Source organism: Genypterus blacodes, unplaced genomic scaffold, assembly GCF_046128005.1.
Source record: "Genypterus blacodes isolate CSIRO-AG114 ecotype Tasmania unplaced genomic scaffold, CSIRO-AGI_Gbla_v1 ptg000011l_1, whole genome shotgun sequence".
Classification (NCBI taxonomy): Eukaryota; Metazoa; Chordata; class Actinopteri; order Ophidiiformes; family Ophidiidae; genus Genypterus; species Genypterus blacodes.
In genome coordinates, this window is record NW_027466825.1 from 1357878 (window position 1) to 1375080 (window position 17203).

Genomic DNA, 17203 nt, shown 5'->3' on the forward strand with positions numbered 1-17203 from the left:
CAAATTAGTCGAGAGCGAAATGATTGCAGGGCTGTCACCTGATTTGGATTTGTAAATTGTCTTTTCGCACCTGTCATTTCAGGTTCGCTTGCTTGTTAAGAAACCCAATCAACGGCTTCACTATACCATAATTTGTCTGCAAGACTACGGGCGTGCTTTGACACAAAAAGCCATTTCGAATGTTCTGCTTGACCAAAACCATCAATTTCAGAAACAAATACAGACATAAATACACGGTTGGCGTGTTGTTTTCATTATTTGAATGCGGCCCACTGTTTAATGTTGTTTTTCTTGAAATTCTATAACGGTTTGCTGTAGAATAAAGGGTAACTATTGACTGTGAAGGGTGTGATATTCCTTTTCAAATGAAATGGATGTTATTGGCACCATTCTCCCGTTGTGTAAACCCACGGTGCATGAAGTATACAATATCCTTAGAATGTCCTAACATATCTCAGGGCTAGAGTGACACTTCCGCCCACATGGCACATTTGCAGGACAACAAATCAAGTGACACTCGCAAGGACGCTCGCTGAGTGAAAATGAAGGGGCATGCACAAAGCCCCGTCCCACCAAACCTGTAACCATCCACCAGCAGGAGGCCCAGCATTGTATAAGCCTTCCTAGAGATTAAGTTATTACTTTCAGAAGAGAAGGGAAAGTAGGAAAGAAGAATTGAGCCCTGGAGCAGTTAGCTTTGTGTCATCTGTGTATTTTGTTTAAAGAAACGTTGCTGTTATTATTTTCCCCCCCTCCCGTCTAGCTAGACTCGGCCCCGTAAGCAAGAGCGCGTGGCGAAGGGCGCGGGCGGACAGGAAAGACAAGGGGGGGAGAAAGTGGCACGACAGTGATTCAAGTCGATCAACGTTCAGCAGTGAAAGAGTCTTGTAATGCAGTACATGTTTCTTGGAATCACATTGACGCGGCAGACACGACAAATGAACCGGCTGCCGAATCTGCTGTGTTCTGTTAGATACTTCAATTTAAACTTGTATTGACACTGAGATACAAAATGCAGTGAATCCTCTGCGTTGTGGCGGATGATACTTACCGTCATTTTCGGACTATATGACGCACCTGACTATAAGCCGCAGAAGCTAAATTGAATGATGTGGCATATATAAGCCGCACTGGACTATAAGCCGCAGGTTTTTTAATGTTTAATTACCATATGTAAGGGTTCGTGCACAGAGGGGATTGTCGGGAAAGAGGCGGCTGTTTGAGGAAGCTCCCATTTATTAACATTTCAACAAACAAGTTGCATATTTGCATAACGTCAATGGCTAAATTAAATGTTTATTTAAAAGTGCAAAATAAAGTGCCTGTAACACGACAGTAAGCGCGTAAGCATAAAGTTGCAGTAACACGGCTGCTTAAAATATACGGTAATCAGCCTACCAGAAAAGTCATTAATCCTCGTCTTCATCTTTTAGGCTAAGGTGCAGTACACGGCCGCCTTCCGGAGGACTGTAACCTGTAAAATCCATAGATTTAGGAATTCCCCTAGTGGCCGTTAGCTGTAAAAATCCATAGATAAGCCGCAACGTTATATAAGCCGCAGGGTCGAAAAATGGGGAAAAAGCCGCGGCTTACAGTCCGAAAATTACGGTAAGCCATTGGTGTTTCTACTACTTGCCTACTAAATACCCGTAGTGTGGTTTATAGTCAGACGGAATACTGTGATAATGTATGACGTCAGTCCTATACGAGGTTAGCTTGTTTTGGAGTTCTGCTGCTACCCAGTGGGTAAAGCGTTTCTGCAGCTTTAATCTCCATGCGTATATTCAGCTCTGGTAAACTGTGTCGAAATAATAAGCAGTCTTTTGTCTGTCTAATGCCCACCGATGCATCACACGGTCCTGCTTCATGAATCTGAAATGGCTGTTATGTGAAACAATACAAGCAAGTTTGGACAAAGTGTCACAATAAAATAAAACAAAACAAGGCAAATAATGATTCAGTGGAGATTTGTGGACATTCAAAGTAATGGTTAGTCATTACCTGCTATTTACAATCATCTACGCTACATCAAAGCTTGCAGGCATGGTGATAATAACTGCAGAGGGAAGCTAAGTCATACTGATGCTACTCTAATGCTGGAAAACACAGCTTAAATTGAGATAAATACTACTCTTTACGATATTCAGTATGTCTCGGCTGACACTTGCACCCTTGTTCAAACTGAAAAGTGGTCTCAAACTTTTCTCCATCCTTTATCTTCCCCGGGGAGATTTACGCTCCGACACTGAGCGAGCCTGTCCCCGGCCCCCCAGGCGCACACTACCTGGTAACTAATGAAAATGAAACATTTGTTCTTTAGGGCACCTCACAGGCACACAGCCCAGCCTGCTGTTAGGCTCACACTAAAGACTGCACGCCCTTTGATAGATTGGCAGGAGGGGTGGGTGGGGGGGGATGAGCTAACTTTAGCCCTTAATGGTTTGAAATATGCTTGTGCTACAGTTTTTTCGCTGTTAGGCCAAATGATATCCCCCCCCCTCTCTCTCCCGATGATTTATCAAGCCTATTCACAGCCCGTCTCGTCGGGGATAAATTGGCCCCTGCTTGTGTAATGCCCTTGATGGATAATCATCTCGTTTTTCTTGATTATTCTGTCTATTTGGCCGTTTCCTTTAAGATCAAAATGGATGCCGCAAATAGAACGCAGCCGCCATGTCTCCCTCGTACATCTTAAGATTGCGCGATGAGGCTAATGCGCGGCGATTATCACAACTTTGGGAAACGGTTCAAACGAAAGTGGCTCTATAGTGCAATTTGAGCTTGACCTTACAAGGCTTGCTGTCAGATTCAGCAACGAGGCTAGGCACAAATGCGATTACAGCAGGAATTTCATCTTGGGATACCTGTTTGTTATGACCTACACCAAAATCTCATGCCATCTGTCTGAATTTTTAGTTTTCTTCGAGCTACACCCATTCCCCGAAGACGTGCTTCCCGTCCGTTGCATGGAAACAGGTCTTAGTCAGATCCAAAGATCCACTTTTTGCAGTATTTTCCTTCTGTTTTTAACATTATAATTAGTTTTTTGCTTTCAAAAAACACAAATAACTCTGTGAGCACAGTCGTCTACTCTGTTCGATGCACCACAGTTGTTTTTTTCGGAGGTCAGCCATTGACTTCTATCAAGGTACAATATATCCTGCTGGGAATAGAATAACTATTAATATGATGTCTTTCGATTTAGAACTCGTTTATATCTTATTTCATGCCTCCCGTCTGTTCCAATGGACCACTTTGCCCCTTCATATATTTGCGTTTTTGTCCCAGGCATACTGTATATTCTTATTCAAAGTAGGCAATTCTATTCAGACAGCTATTTGTATGTAAAGTGCAGGAGGGGGGGCCTGTCATTGATCCTGTTCCTGGCTGTTTGCCGAAGCAGCTTTTTCTTGCTCTTCTTCCTCTCCTGGAACAGTCCAAGACTTCGTCTCAGTGGATTAGCTGTTATTCCCCCCAAAATACATTCCCAGCAGAGGTAACGTTGAGGAAAGAAGAAGGGACTGGGAAGCGTTTTCTGATAGCTGACTCACTTTCATGCGCCTGTTTTTCTATCACATTATACAGTTTATAGTTTGGAGCGCCCGTTTTTATGCACGCATTCAACAAAAAGCTGATTTTTGTTTATCACACAACCCCCAATACACAAATACAAACGTCTTTCTCTCTCTCACACACACACACACGTGTACACACACACACACACACACACACACACACACACACACACACACACACGCAGATGCATAAGTAAACCCACCATTTCTGCTCCACTGGTGTAGTTCATCATTTCCATCTTTGATATTTATGATGGCATAACACTGAAAGCAATGCTCGCCTCGCACAGTGCTTAAGATGCATTAATCTCAGAGGCCAGGGGCTTATTTTGCTCCCGCTGGGAAATGCGGTGATTCTGGCCATCAATTAGCCCCTCGCATAGGCCGCAGAAGCCATCGCTGCTCTATCAGCAGGGCAGAGTCAATCAACCACTTAATGAAAAGTCTATAATTTTCACCTCTGGAGTTTCATTAGCTTATCCATAGCAAACCAAAACGGTTATTGAAACATTGAGGTTGCTGCGGTGATGGGGAATGTTTCAGCTATTTGACATGAGCGTCAACGCGAACCAAGTACACAAGGCTACGTGTCGTTAGATTTGAGGTTGATTCTTGCCTTAGTCTCTTGGCTGTATCCTTGAATTCGTGCTTCCCATACATTTTGAACTAGGTGAAGAGTTAAATATTCCCTCATTATACTCTCTAATAATGTAATCCATCATTATATCCCGTCAGCTATGCTGGTAAGCAGAAGAATGTCCTCAGTGGTTACTGAACAGATGGTAACCGTCGTTAGGTGCAAACAACCTGCCTCTGAGGAGGGACAAATCTAAGAGGGAGCAGGAACAGGGAGAGGGCGTCAACTAATACTTGGAGGATTATGTAGTCTGTAGAATAGCATGTTTGTGAGTGGAACCTCACCATGGCGATAACGTTTACATTAATATTCCATCAGAATAAACGAAACCAAAGCTGCTGAAGATGATCGGGCCAAATTAAATGTTACCAGGACTGAAACGGCGAAGGTTACTTCTGTGTCAGTCACTTATCAGGTCTGAAAATCTAAAAGCTCTAACTGGATGTCTGAGTTTATGGTTTGAAATTGATTTTAACATCTGTCTGCAGCGCTGCTGCCAGCAGTCACTGATTATTCAGTCTGAGGTCGGGAGAGAGATGCAGTGGGATGCAGCCAGAGTTCATCTGCGCGCACTCGGCACAGATTTAATACCAGACGCCGCAATTACCTGATCTGTAAAGAATTAATAAATGATTTGACAAAGTCTTATTATAACTTATTAGCCTTTTATAGTGAGCCTTATCCTAGAATGGCACCACTTCATTTTGAAACGGAGCCTCTCAAAGGTTGTGAAATGAAAGGTCACTAAAAAAACAACCTTCACAATAACTGTTGTCTCCATGCCAGCTTTTCAAAGTCTGGCATTGACCTGCAGAGATGAACCTTTAGTGTTTGTGTGTCAGGAGGCAGTTGACTCTTCGCTCTGTCGTACATCTGCAGTTCATCACCAGCGCACTGTAGAGCATTTGAGCCTCGGACAAATCTCTCTAGAAGTGAACTAAAGCCCTTCATTCCTATTCAGCTCACGTGCTACAATGTGGTCCCCCAACCCCCCCCACCCCACCCTCCTGTCTTTTGAGCCGTACAACAGCCATTCACACACAGCTAAATAATATCCATCCATTAAATTTTCATAGGGCTTTTCAGGGCCCCCATTTTGTTCATTTTCTTGTTTATTTTCAAGACGGTAAAAGGAGGTGCTCTCTCCCCCTCCCTCTCCCCCCTGTCTCTCTCCCCCCACTCTCTCTCCCCCCTCTCTCTCTCCCCCACTCTCTCTCCCCCCTCTCTTGCTTTCGCTCACATTCTCTCTCTCTCTCTCTCTCTCTCTCTCTCTCTCTCTCTCTCTCTTTCTTCCCCTGCTCTCATGTCATGGCATTCAGTGTGTGCTGTTTCAATTATGCATGCGGTTCTTATCTATGAATGTATGATGTTTGACTGTGCAGAAAGCACTCCGGGAGTGTTTGCGCGGAACACGGCGAGGAGCCTGAGTGCACGGCGGCGCTGACTGAGCCGTGTATTAGCCATTTAGGAACGGTCACGTTTCAGCCCATGAGGAGTTCTCCTCTGTCTCCTCTTGGCCGTTTTACTTCCTCACACATCAAAATGTGTTTTAATGATATTATTCAGATGAAAACCAATAAACAGCGGGGATTATGCAAACATTAACAAGGAGTTGTGTCTTTGATTTGCATCTCTGCTCCGTCTTTGTGTGCGCCATCCTCTGCAGGTGTCAATGTAAATGCGGGCAGTGACCACAAAACATGCGCTGGATGTCCTCCTGTGGGTTTGCACACACTTGGGAGATTGCGAGTGAGTGTTTTCAGAATAAGTGAATATGTGGAATATGAATGAAGGGTGGGATGGGGCCAGCAAGAGTGCCGAAGGGTGAAACTCGGTGTGTGAGAGTGTGTGTGTGTGTGTGTGGCGTTGGTGTCAAAGCGCAGACACAGTGTCCATGGTGCATTCAGGGAGCGCGTGAGGGAGGCAGGGAAGCAGCCCGCTCTCCTGAAGCACTTCAATGTTTTATTTATCAGGGTGGCAAAGCAAGCAGTGTGTTTAACTCAACAACAAGCAGCAGTAGCACAAATCTCTTCTCCTTCTTTTCTGCGGACACAACAGGGAGGGATCTGAAGTTAAAAGGTAGAAAGAGAAGGTAAAAATGAAGTGCTGCAAAATGATTCGTTTCTGCCAATAACCTGCAAAGGGTTTCCTCCACCACTGACAAAACACACGGAAATGAAGAAATGGAACATTTTTTGTGTGGAAATAACAATTTTCCTTATGGTCAATGTTTAGTTCATTCCAAGAATGATTTCAAATGATCGTACCAAGACTGCAGAGGATGTTGCACTCAATTATTTGATCATGACGTAATCCCATTTCTTTATGCTTATTTAGCTTTAATTAGCATTGTGATTGTTAACCCCGTCATGCAGTTTATTAACTTCTTTGATGGAGACCAAAGCAGATAACCCAAGTTGCACGGCAGAAAGAAGTCATTTACTTTATAATTAAATGCAATTAGTAAATCAATTACTTTGGTTCGATCAAACCCGATGAGAAGGAAAACAAAAGCAGCTCGAGCCATGATGGACCGTACGCGTAGATAGGTGCCATTAAGGTCCCATCAAACATATAACCCTGATAAAGAAGAAATCAATTTCTAATCAGGCATCCTGCATATCCCCACCGTCCATGTGAGCGCTGCACCCTATTTTTCACCATTCCCCCGCCATCGATGGCACGAAGAGGCCTTAAATTAACGCTGTAAATAGCCATCACTTCCAAACCATTCAAAACGCCGTATGTCGGCGTAGCCACGAGACATGTGTGGCACCTTATAGATTTTCGCCCCCTTTTTCTCACTCTCGTTTTTCCCACTCAGACCATTGTAAATCACTGGGAAAAAAAGAGTTTTGGTTTGGTGATGTATGACCTTTTGGTTCAATGTTATTCCCCCTCCTCCTGTCTCCATTCAACCAGAGTCATTTTCTGATTAAATGAATTAGATCACCCTTGTGAAATATGACATTTTAATGATCCAATTTTGCGCTTTTACAACTCTTGTTTATCTCCCATCCTAAAATTCCCGCCTCATGATATTAGTGTAATTAAAAAAAGAAGAGCAAATAGAGTCACTAATCAGCGCAATCTTGTTTGATGGCGGTTTGCACAAAGGTGGCGTATTCTGGGTTTCTGATGGGCGGATGGGGGTTTTGTGCTCGTTTAAGATGGTCAATTTTTTGCTATTTCAGTCATTTTCTTGCTTCAATTTCCATCACTTCTAGATGTCTTGCGTTTGTTATAGATCTTTGCTTTGTGAGTGACACAACAAAACGCAACACTTGTTCATTTGTGACAGTGTGTGACTGATTTCTGTCACTCCGCATTTCCTCAAGAGTAACAAGCTCGCTGACAGTGCCATAAGCATTTACTTTGGTCAGAAATACGCCACTAATGAATCATGCACAGTAAAAGATGAATTTTGACGAACAGCCTTTATTTGTTTTCGTTCGGTCGGATATAGATCTCATTCTGCATCTTCTGAGCTTGTGTGTGTGTGCGCGTTTTTATAAAGTGCTTCCAAAGTGCGTCGGCTTACATCATCGACAGACGGTCTCATGCCAGGCAACAAGCTGCTCAAAGTTGCCCGGGTGGGAGATGATGACTGTTTGCTTTTTCAACAGCTTTTGCTGACATGCCAAAAGCTCTTCACCGTGTGTCAAGTAATAACTACAAAAGGAAGTCGCATTGGTGGTCACTGTGATCTGCCTCGTCGAGTGCCTTGGTTCACTCACCTTCCATTTCTGTGTACGGTGAAAATGAATCTGATGGGACTTTGTGTTGCTCGTACTTAAGCCCAAGTATGACATGCTTACGAACGATCTAATTTCTGTCCTTTGCCCTAACATGCATGCATGAAGTGGGCCATGGATAATGAGCACCCTTCCACCACGTCCCACTTAGTGTACGTCCACCCCAGCAGGAATAATATATTGCATGATCTGGACTGAGGGAATACTAACAGAGCAGCGGGGTCAGAGGAGAGTCAGGGATCTCGGCTTTGGCTTTGCTCATTATTATTTCTTCACCTTGTTAGCCATAACACATGGCCAGCGCTCTGTTAGCAAGGCCTCCCGACCATGTGATCAATGCCTTTTGGATAGTCTGGGGAAGAAGCCAAGCGTGGCAGCCAGAGCCAGCTGCGGATCAAAAGTAGAACACTGGCGTATTTGAGGAGGCTTGCACTTTGGGGTATTTTCTCCAGTGTGAAATAATTGGCACAGGGTGTATCGACATCGTTTCAGCCTCTTCGCCTCGTTCGATCATTCACACCATGTGGTGGACATGTCAGAACTCAACTCATCTGCCATCCAGAAGGCTTTGAGCCCTCAATCTCACAACGGCAACATGGACTCATGTAGCTCACTGAGTATGTACATTATGGTTCCAGCTCAAGATGATGTTGTGCTTCCTTTTTATTAAGGAGACATCGGCCTATGTGTCCAAGTGAGGAGACAAATTTAAGGAGAATAGAATACAAGGTACTAATGATGTACCCAGATGTACTTGTACAGTAGTTGCAAATGTCTAAGATATTGTTAGAACGTAGCATCTTAGTTTTGAAGAGACTACAGCATGAACTAGACAAAAGATGCAGAAACCTTTCCATAGTTTTAATTACAACTTAAATCTGCGTTTCAGCAACCCGGCGGCCTCTAAAAACTAAGTCTAAATCTATTCAATTCCAAGAATGCATAACATGAGCAAACCGTTTATGTAAGCACTAGAATATATGTTGGTTAAAACATACTGTGCACGTTTTGACCAAAGCCTTCAGTAATTGAATGGTTTCTTTAAACGTTGGGACTGATAGACTTGCTCACAGATTAATTGCCTTGTTTTCCTTTGTGCCCTTGTCTGTTTTTGAAATGATTTTTTAAAAAGTAACAACGCAGCACACTAACTCAACCTGCAGTTCCTGGATTACACCAAATTAACCTCAGTTTCTCTTTTTAATGCACAATCTAGCTTATTAAGAATCTGCCACACGTGTGAATAACTCACATTCATCATGCATAAACCACCTCATTTCATCTTAAAATGCATTCTCTCCACCAGAATTACTTGAAATATCCGTCTCAGAGGCAAGTGTGATGTGGCAGAAGGGTTTGGTGCTGCTCCCTCTTGGGATAACGCGTTGTGTGTAGTGAAGGGTCTTCCCTCAAGAAACGGCACACACACAGTGCACCTCCCATGTCTCTTCTTCTTCTTCAGTGTCGCTTGTGTGGAGTTGCTGATGGGACAGCCTTGAGGACAGAAAGAGTAGATGACCACTGCAACTGTCAATTTCCCTAGTGGCCAACAGATGGCTCCTAATGCAATAGAAATGCTCCCCGGGGGGCCAGTTTGACCGGAGATCGTTGGCACGTTGCAGCTCGAAAGCCGCGGCTGTCACACAATGATGAAACCGCTTGAAAATGCGAGCATACACCGGCAGCAAGCAAAGCAAATTCAACAAAAGTGGGAAGACCGATACTGAAATTAATGGGGCTTTCCAGCATGCCACAAACACGGTCAGGGAGGAGCAACTCGCTGGTGTCAGAAAATCATTTGTGGGAGGTGTTGGCGTCACGGATTCCTCTCTAAGATCCCTGTAATGGCCACCGACTGGGCGAACTGCGCCGCTCGTAAAGTGCACCAAACCCACCCATCACATCTTCCCTCCGATGCTGCTATAAATCTGTGGGGTAAAGGCCATGCTTCATCTGTTGACCCCGCAGCACCCCCACCACACACACACACTAACCCTAACCAATCATGCCACACACATGTAACCTTCCCCCCACGTTGTACCTCCCCATTTAATTCTTCCTCTTCTTCGAGACATCTCCTCAAGGCAAACGTGTCCACCATCACACAAATAACCATAAAATTCCTTTATTCCACTTTCACTACGTTTGCCCTCCATAACCGACTCACGTGTGGGGCGATTCGGCGTCGCTTCAGATCAGCTGCTTTTTCTCCGTGGACGGGTTCAGGGTGGTGGGAAAGCCGGAGGAGCAACTGCGATTATGATGAGTGATTTGTGCACACTTGTGCGGCTGCTCAAGGTAAAGCCTCCTTGATGACCCTCGCTTGGCTGGTTTGCTTGTTATCTCCTGCTAAGCATGCATTCACATAAAGAGAGCACTTACTGCTCTAATAAGGCAACTTTCGCTAAAAGGGAATGGGCCTTTTTACCAGTAATTGGTATTTTACAGTGGTTTGGGATGTATTGGGGAGCAACCACTTGATATAAAGTCGAGATGAAGGACTGAGGCTGATTTTTCACGTGTATGTGTTTCATGTTTAAGTAAACACAGCATTCATTGAAAAATATACTAATGGGTATTTTGTCAATTCTGCATATTTTCCTGACGGGGATGGCGTTAATGACACGTGAGGGACGCATTGTGCTTGTTTGCCACGATAATAGGAACCTTGTGGCCACAATGGTTTCCTACTTTATTTATCCTCTTGTTCTTTCTCTCTTTTCCATTTTCACTCATTGTGAAGAAAAGGCTGACAGGCACGTGTTTGATGTGAAAGGTAGATGGCTGTAGAACGCTGACTTTGCATAATACTGTTAAAAAAAATGAAGAGGAGAGTGAGAGTGCTGATGAGCTCTCTTGAACTCTCCCTCCCTCTTTACCTCTCTCGTTCCCTCCCGCTCTCTCTCACTCCCTCCCCTCTCGCCCTCCCGCTCTCTTACTCCCTCCCCTCTCGCTCTCCCGCTCTCTCACTCCCTCCCCCTTTCTCTCTCTCTCTACCTCTATCACTCCTCTGTCTCTTTCTTCCCCTCTCCCTCTCTCACTCCCTCCCCCAGTCTCTCTCCCCCTCCTCCCTTCCTCTCTCTCTCTGGCACTGGGCCAAGCACAGGCCTTCCGCAGGCCTGTTAATGATGCAGTGTTGCCAAGTGGCAGACTTTTAAAGGCTACCTGCCATATATCTCGCTCTCCACTCAATCTTCCCATTGGGAGGAGGGCGAGCACCTCAGTCCCACATGTCATCTCAGGCACTGACAGGTGCCATGTGGCGCCGAGTGGCATCGTCACTACCCATCGCCCTCAAATTGGCCCCCTTACTCGGAATCATACAGTCCAGTGGAAAAGTATATTTAACACACCTGGATACCGTGAGAGCACTAGAATAGTACACCGCATTTGTCAGTCCCGCCGTGTTTGGCAGCTATTTATTCACGTTTCTTTAGAATACAGCATGAACAGTTGTGTAGATTGGAATTTGAGGAAAGTGTTTAGTTCATGTGTGTGTGAGGAAAATGCACAGTGACACCTGTGGAGAGAGCCAAAGAACACATTGTGACAGCGGAATGCCAGGCAGTCAACTCGGTGTACAGAGTGTAAAATATACTTCAATGTATTCAATGTATTACTTTAAGGGTACTTAGTAATATGCAATAATATTCTATTATTATCTTTTGAAATACATATACATTCATATTTATTTGTATTGCTCTCGGTTATGAATTCAGCTCATTAAATAGATATAGTTGTTACCACATCATGTTTGGCCGGCCATTATGTTTCACCAAGCTCTGCTCTTGCCGTCTGACCAATGAGAGCTTCTTGGTTGACTTCTCTACGCTTGAAACTTTATTGTTAAGTTTTTAATGGCATGTATGAGTTGCAAATTCAATTAAATGTTTTAATAAATTGTTTTTTAAATGTATCATTTAAGCAATGAACTATAATTAATTGAAAAAGTCTATTCCCTTGGCACAGTCAAGCCTCCATACAATTTAAACTTGGCTCAAAGATTTACTCACTCGTATTCATTTAGTGGTGGTGTGTTTTACTCTATATATCTGTATACATAGCCTGCACTGACTGTTTGACATGCAGAATGTGACATTCAATTTACAGTAACATGCTAAGTATGTGTTAAAGCTCACACACACACACACACGTCCAACAAGAGTTTGTGTGGGTTTGCTGATAGCAGAGCTGAGAAATGGATCACTTCCTTCCTCCTCTCTTTTTTTTTTTTGCCCTCGCTCTCTCTCTTCAATCTCGGTAATGCAGAGAAGAGCCCTGAGCTCTTTTACGTGCAGACACAAGCAAAAAGCTGCATTAAGGGGGACAGAGAGGAGATTTCGTCTGGAGAAATAAGCTGATGAGAGAATCCAGGGCAGGAAAATAAGGGAGACTTTCCCCCTGCTTCACTGTGAGAATGTGGGCTTTGTGAATGGAAGAAGCGTCTGTTTACCCACGGTGAAACATGTTCAGCTCACCCGAAACGACAGCGTGGATTGGAACGGTGTAATTTACCTTTGGGGTGTTTAATATGCAAAGCCATTCCTGTCGTATGAAAATGCTTGCAGTGGTTCCTGCTGTACTTTCTGCATACAAGTTGGCGTATACTGTAGGTGAATGAGTATTTCTGAGTCACTGCCCTGTCTCGCATTGTTGGGGGATGCGTGGGAGTGATTCACCATTGTGCCTCCATATCTCTGTTGCCAGCTTGGCTGTCCCTTCACTGCTGATCTGTAAGATTTAGAATTGCTCCCCGAGTGCTTTTCTAATCTTCTCCCTCTCTCTCCACAGAGGAAATGTAACCTGCACACAAAAACATTTCCCTTTTGTGACTCGGAACACAAGCAGCTTTCTCCGTATTCTTTTAAGAGTTTTAAATGGAGGCGACGGTCTTGAGCGTAACCCACAATGCCGAAGATTCACATTTCTCTTTTTTAATTTCCATTAAGCCCGGCGTGCACTTTCATCTACTTCTAGTAAACTTTATTAAAGAAACATTGCCTATTGCTGTGTCAGATGTCAATGCAGCATATTTTCTTAATAAGAATCTAACAGAGCCTTGTTAATTTGATTAAAATATAGCTTTGGGGATCTGGAGGAGAAAGTGCTTGACATCTTGCAAACATCACAACCCTGGGCCACTGTCTGCTCAGCGAGGGGTCTGCCAGCTCATAAAAAATGCATTTGATGGCGGACAGTCTGCTGATGAGAGACACTTTCTTCCTCCCTCTGTTTGCTTCTCAAAACAGCCATCCAATTAGCTTTGAGCAACAGCTAACCCGTTGCTGCCATTTCGCCCAAACCACCAACAGTGCCTCCAAGATATCAGGACATGACATAATGAATGCAATCAACAATAATTAGAGGGAATGATGCGCTCTCTCTTTGAGGCGTCATTAAGAAGGAAAGGCGGGCGCAGCACCGCCAATGACCTCCCCCTCTTTAAACACTCCCCGCCATCAGGAAAACGGACCCCCACTGATTCATAATCTTTTATGTAAGTCGTTTCAAATAGCGAGGAGAGTCTTCAGAGGAATAATGACCAACTTGTTGTGCTTTTTGCTGTACGGCTCAGTTCGCACTCAAGTGCACTCAAGTTTTGGGATCAGACTAGAAACGGGAAATGCGCAGCTGACAAACTGTAAACAGACCAAAATACTACTGCCGCAGTGCAGTTGAAATGTTGGTGAATGTTACAACTCTGACCACGCCTTAATCTGTGGAATTGGAACATGTTTTTACCCGCTGACAGTGATAGAAAACTAGAAATCACACCACGACAGCCTCGCTACAAATGTAAACATACACCATATTGTTTCTTCACTCCTCTGTTCCACGTCCAAACATAAACGTACCTCCTTACTACTTAGGGGTGCGAATGAGTAATCAATTGCTAATTACAGTGAAGACATATCATTAGGCTCCCATTTTCATGTCTCCGAGTGGTTCACATATACATCAATAGACATTAATAGAACATCAACATCATCAATAGAATCCATGCAAAGGGAAAGACTCATGCATTAGCTTGAGTGCAGGTTTCAGTCTGTTTTTGTCTGCTCTGTGGAAGAGCAGATTGCTGCCTTTTGTAGGGAGCTTGCTCACTTTGACACACCCCGCAATCCATTGTGCTCCAAAAGTTCAGAGTCGATTCTCCAGAGTTCCGATCCAAAAGCGCTCCAGGGCTTGTGCTCGGAAGATTTTATCCTTTATTTTAAACTTTGTCATCCATCTATTCTTGAGCATGGTGAATCTCCATTAACACAACACATGGTATTAATATGCTCAAATCAGATGTACACGATGTACATCACAAAGGTAAACCACAATGTCATTACAACACCTTTTCACAACGCAAAAGCTACATTGCAAGTTAATAAAGCTTTTTGATATTATAGTCATTCAGGCAACAACTTAGTCAAACGCTTGTAATGTAATCATGTAGAAACATTCCACACAAACTGACCTCTGATGTTGACTGTTTTACAATGTTTTAGAACATAAGAATGTCACACTGTCTCCTGCTGTGTACGTACACAATTCTGTGGTGTTGAGTTAAAATTTAGGTGACACGGTTGCTCTTGCGTTTCTGCTGACTTTACTAGTTAATGTCCTAAAACTGATTAATGGAACATGAGGTGTATAATTATACTCCCAACTGTTTTCCGTACCAATTAAGGCATTTTTAGAACACCCATTTGTCTCAGATGTAGCTGCATTAATCCTTCTTTTCCTACCCTTTTCTAGTTCAGGCAAGAGGGTGGAGGTAGAAACAATTTTGTTTTTCATCCGAATTCATTTGTATTGGCCAACTGAGCAATGAGAAACGGTGTCTGAATCATGCAGGCCCGCCACTACCCTGGACTGACCTTAACAGACATAGGTAGTTTGGGATTGCACAACAAGGGTAGCTAAGGTGAGGAAGGGAGGGCCTAAACCCCATTCCTGCTGAATGTCAAGTAGACGGTCTAACCTCGGGGTGAAAGAGATGAGAGAATGTCCATGCCAGATAGCTGCTTGATGTTCTTCTCACAAGGTGTCCGAGGTTGGTGGAGATCAAGGAAGAACAGAGCACAAAGATGCTGGATGTCTCTGCTTAATCATTTATATATACCACCTTAAACCATCCAGCTGTAAAGTGTATATTTTGCAATCTCAAATTAATGTCTCATATAATCCTTCTGGATGGGGAAATGTCTTTACAAGACCTCAACCTCTATTGAGACGAGTGACATTTAGAAAAACACCAGTGTGAGTGGAAACGTGCAGCATGAGCTCTGATTAGAAAGCAGTGGGCGTATTCTCATGAGGCAGGAATATGAAAGATGTGCTAGGCTGCGACTGTTGTGAACGAGGGAAAAGTTATTACTTGCTGTCTGAAGTAATTTGTATTAAAAGCAGTTTGCGTCTGAATATTCGGGTATGCGAATATGCGAACGCAATTAATGCTAGCGGGTGTGCTATGAAATATGAACTGTGTGTCTGTGTTTGGGTGGGGGGGGGGCTCCACTCCACTGAGATTCGGCTGCATGAGATTCTGTCTAATTTGCGCTGAGTCTGAGTTTGAAAGTGCTGTTTTTAATATGACAGAGGTGACTGACTAGCTAAATAAATGCTCAGCACATCATTTCATCCTTATTAGAGTAACATCAATCATCCATAATTACATAAAACCATAAAATAAATAATAATAATAGAATGAAACATTTAAGTTGAATTCTCGAATGGTATTTTATCTAAATTGGCTACATATGGCCACACTGTGTGTGTGTGTGTGTGTGTGTGTGTGTGTGTGTGTGTGTGTGTGTGTGTGTGTGTGTGTGTGTGTGTGTGTGTGTGTGTGTGTGTGTGTGTGTGTGTGTGTGTGTGTGCACGGTGGGAGGGCACATATCACTTTATTCAGAGAATTATTAACATTCTTTATAAGGAAAAATTAAGTTTCCCCATTTGTGCTTTTTTAATCAACAAGTTACAGGGTGGAAGATTTAAAATGTATGAAACCTAATGCAATTACAAAAGGCAAATTAAATGTTCCTTCCAGGCGTCTACTTAAACTCAAATTAAAACCTTATTGCAAGTATTATGGCAGTGCCTTTTCTTTGCTGTTCAATCACTTATTTTTCAATTAGATTCGAACTGTGTTGAAAATGGATACTTGGAAGGGTGGGGCTTTTGCGATGCAGGAGGCCACTTCCTAAATGTGAGTGAATACAATTTCAACGTACGAGTGTGACTGAACATGCAAATGTGAAGCTGGATGTGACTTTTTACTCGCTGTGCTCCTTGAGCTGTCGGTGACCTCTCATGATGGATAAAGCTTCGTCTCTCTTTAGAAGCTCCTCTTCTCTCCGCTGACGCCCTTCGCTGCTGCCACCTGCCCCCATTTTTACGACCACACAGAAAAGTGAGACATAAACAACGACGACAACAAACCCTGCACGCGTTCTGATCTGTAGCCTCAGATCGGATCTAGATCAGATGTAGTTTGGGCCTCACCAGCCTGTAACATATAGCTTTATACATGGAGACTTGACTATTCACTATACGATGGCATAAAAGTTACTATGGATAAAAATTGACACATCCACATATTTTACTACCCAATCCAATACATATGTCTCACTCTCCCATATGCCTCCAGAAGTAAACTACCAAATCTGCATATTATTAACACCACAGACATCAAATAAAAGATGAAATGGTGACTCACAAAAGCATCAAGGAGATTAATTAGGCAGTGCAATGCCGCTGATTGGTCCATAAAAATTGGAACGATATTTAAGGGAATGTGCAGACTCCACGGCAATGAAAACATGTCCCACCATTTATGTGCTCAACTTTTAAGGGATAATCAAAGGAGCTGGCAGTGAGCGGAGCGCGCCGTCTGCCAAGAAATCTGTGCTGAGTTTAACAGATACCCGACGCATTCAAGCGTCCCCGCATGGATTGGGTCTCGATCAGTCAGCTGCCTTGTCGTTTGAACGCTGATTCGCAGAGCTCAGATTGCACCGCCGCGTTTTGCCCCCAGAGTAACGCGCTCCATCGCCTTCGTCCCCCTCGCCACGGACAGGCATTCAAATCTGAGCTTGGCCGCCGGTGTCGATTGGCGGTTGGGGGGCTTTTAGTTGGGATGAGACCGTCCGCCTCTCCCACAGAAATCAATTAAACCCGTCAATTTCCGTCAATGTGCACGGCACGGATTGACCGAGCTTGTGACGGATTAGAGGCCTTGTGGG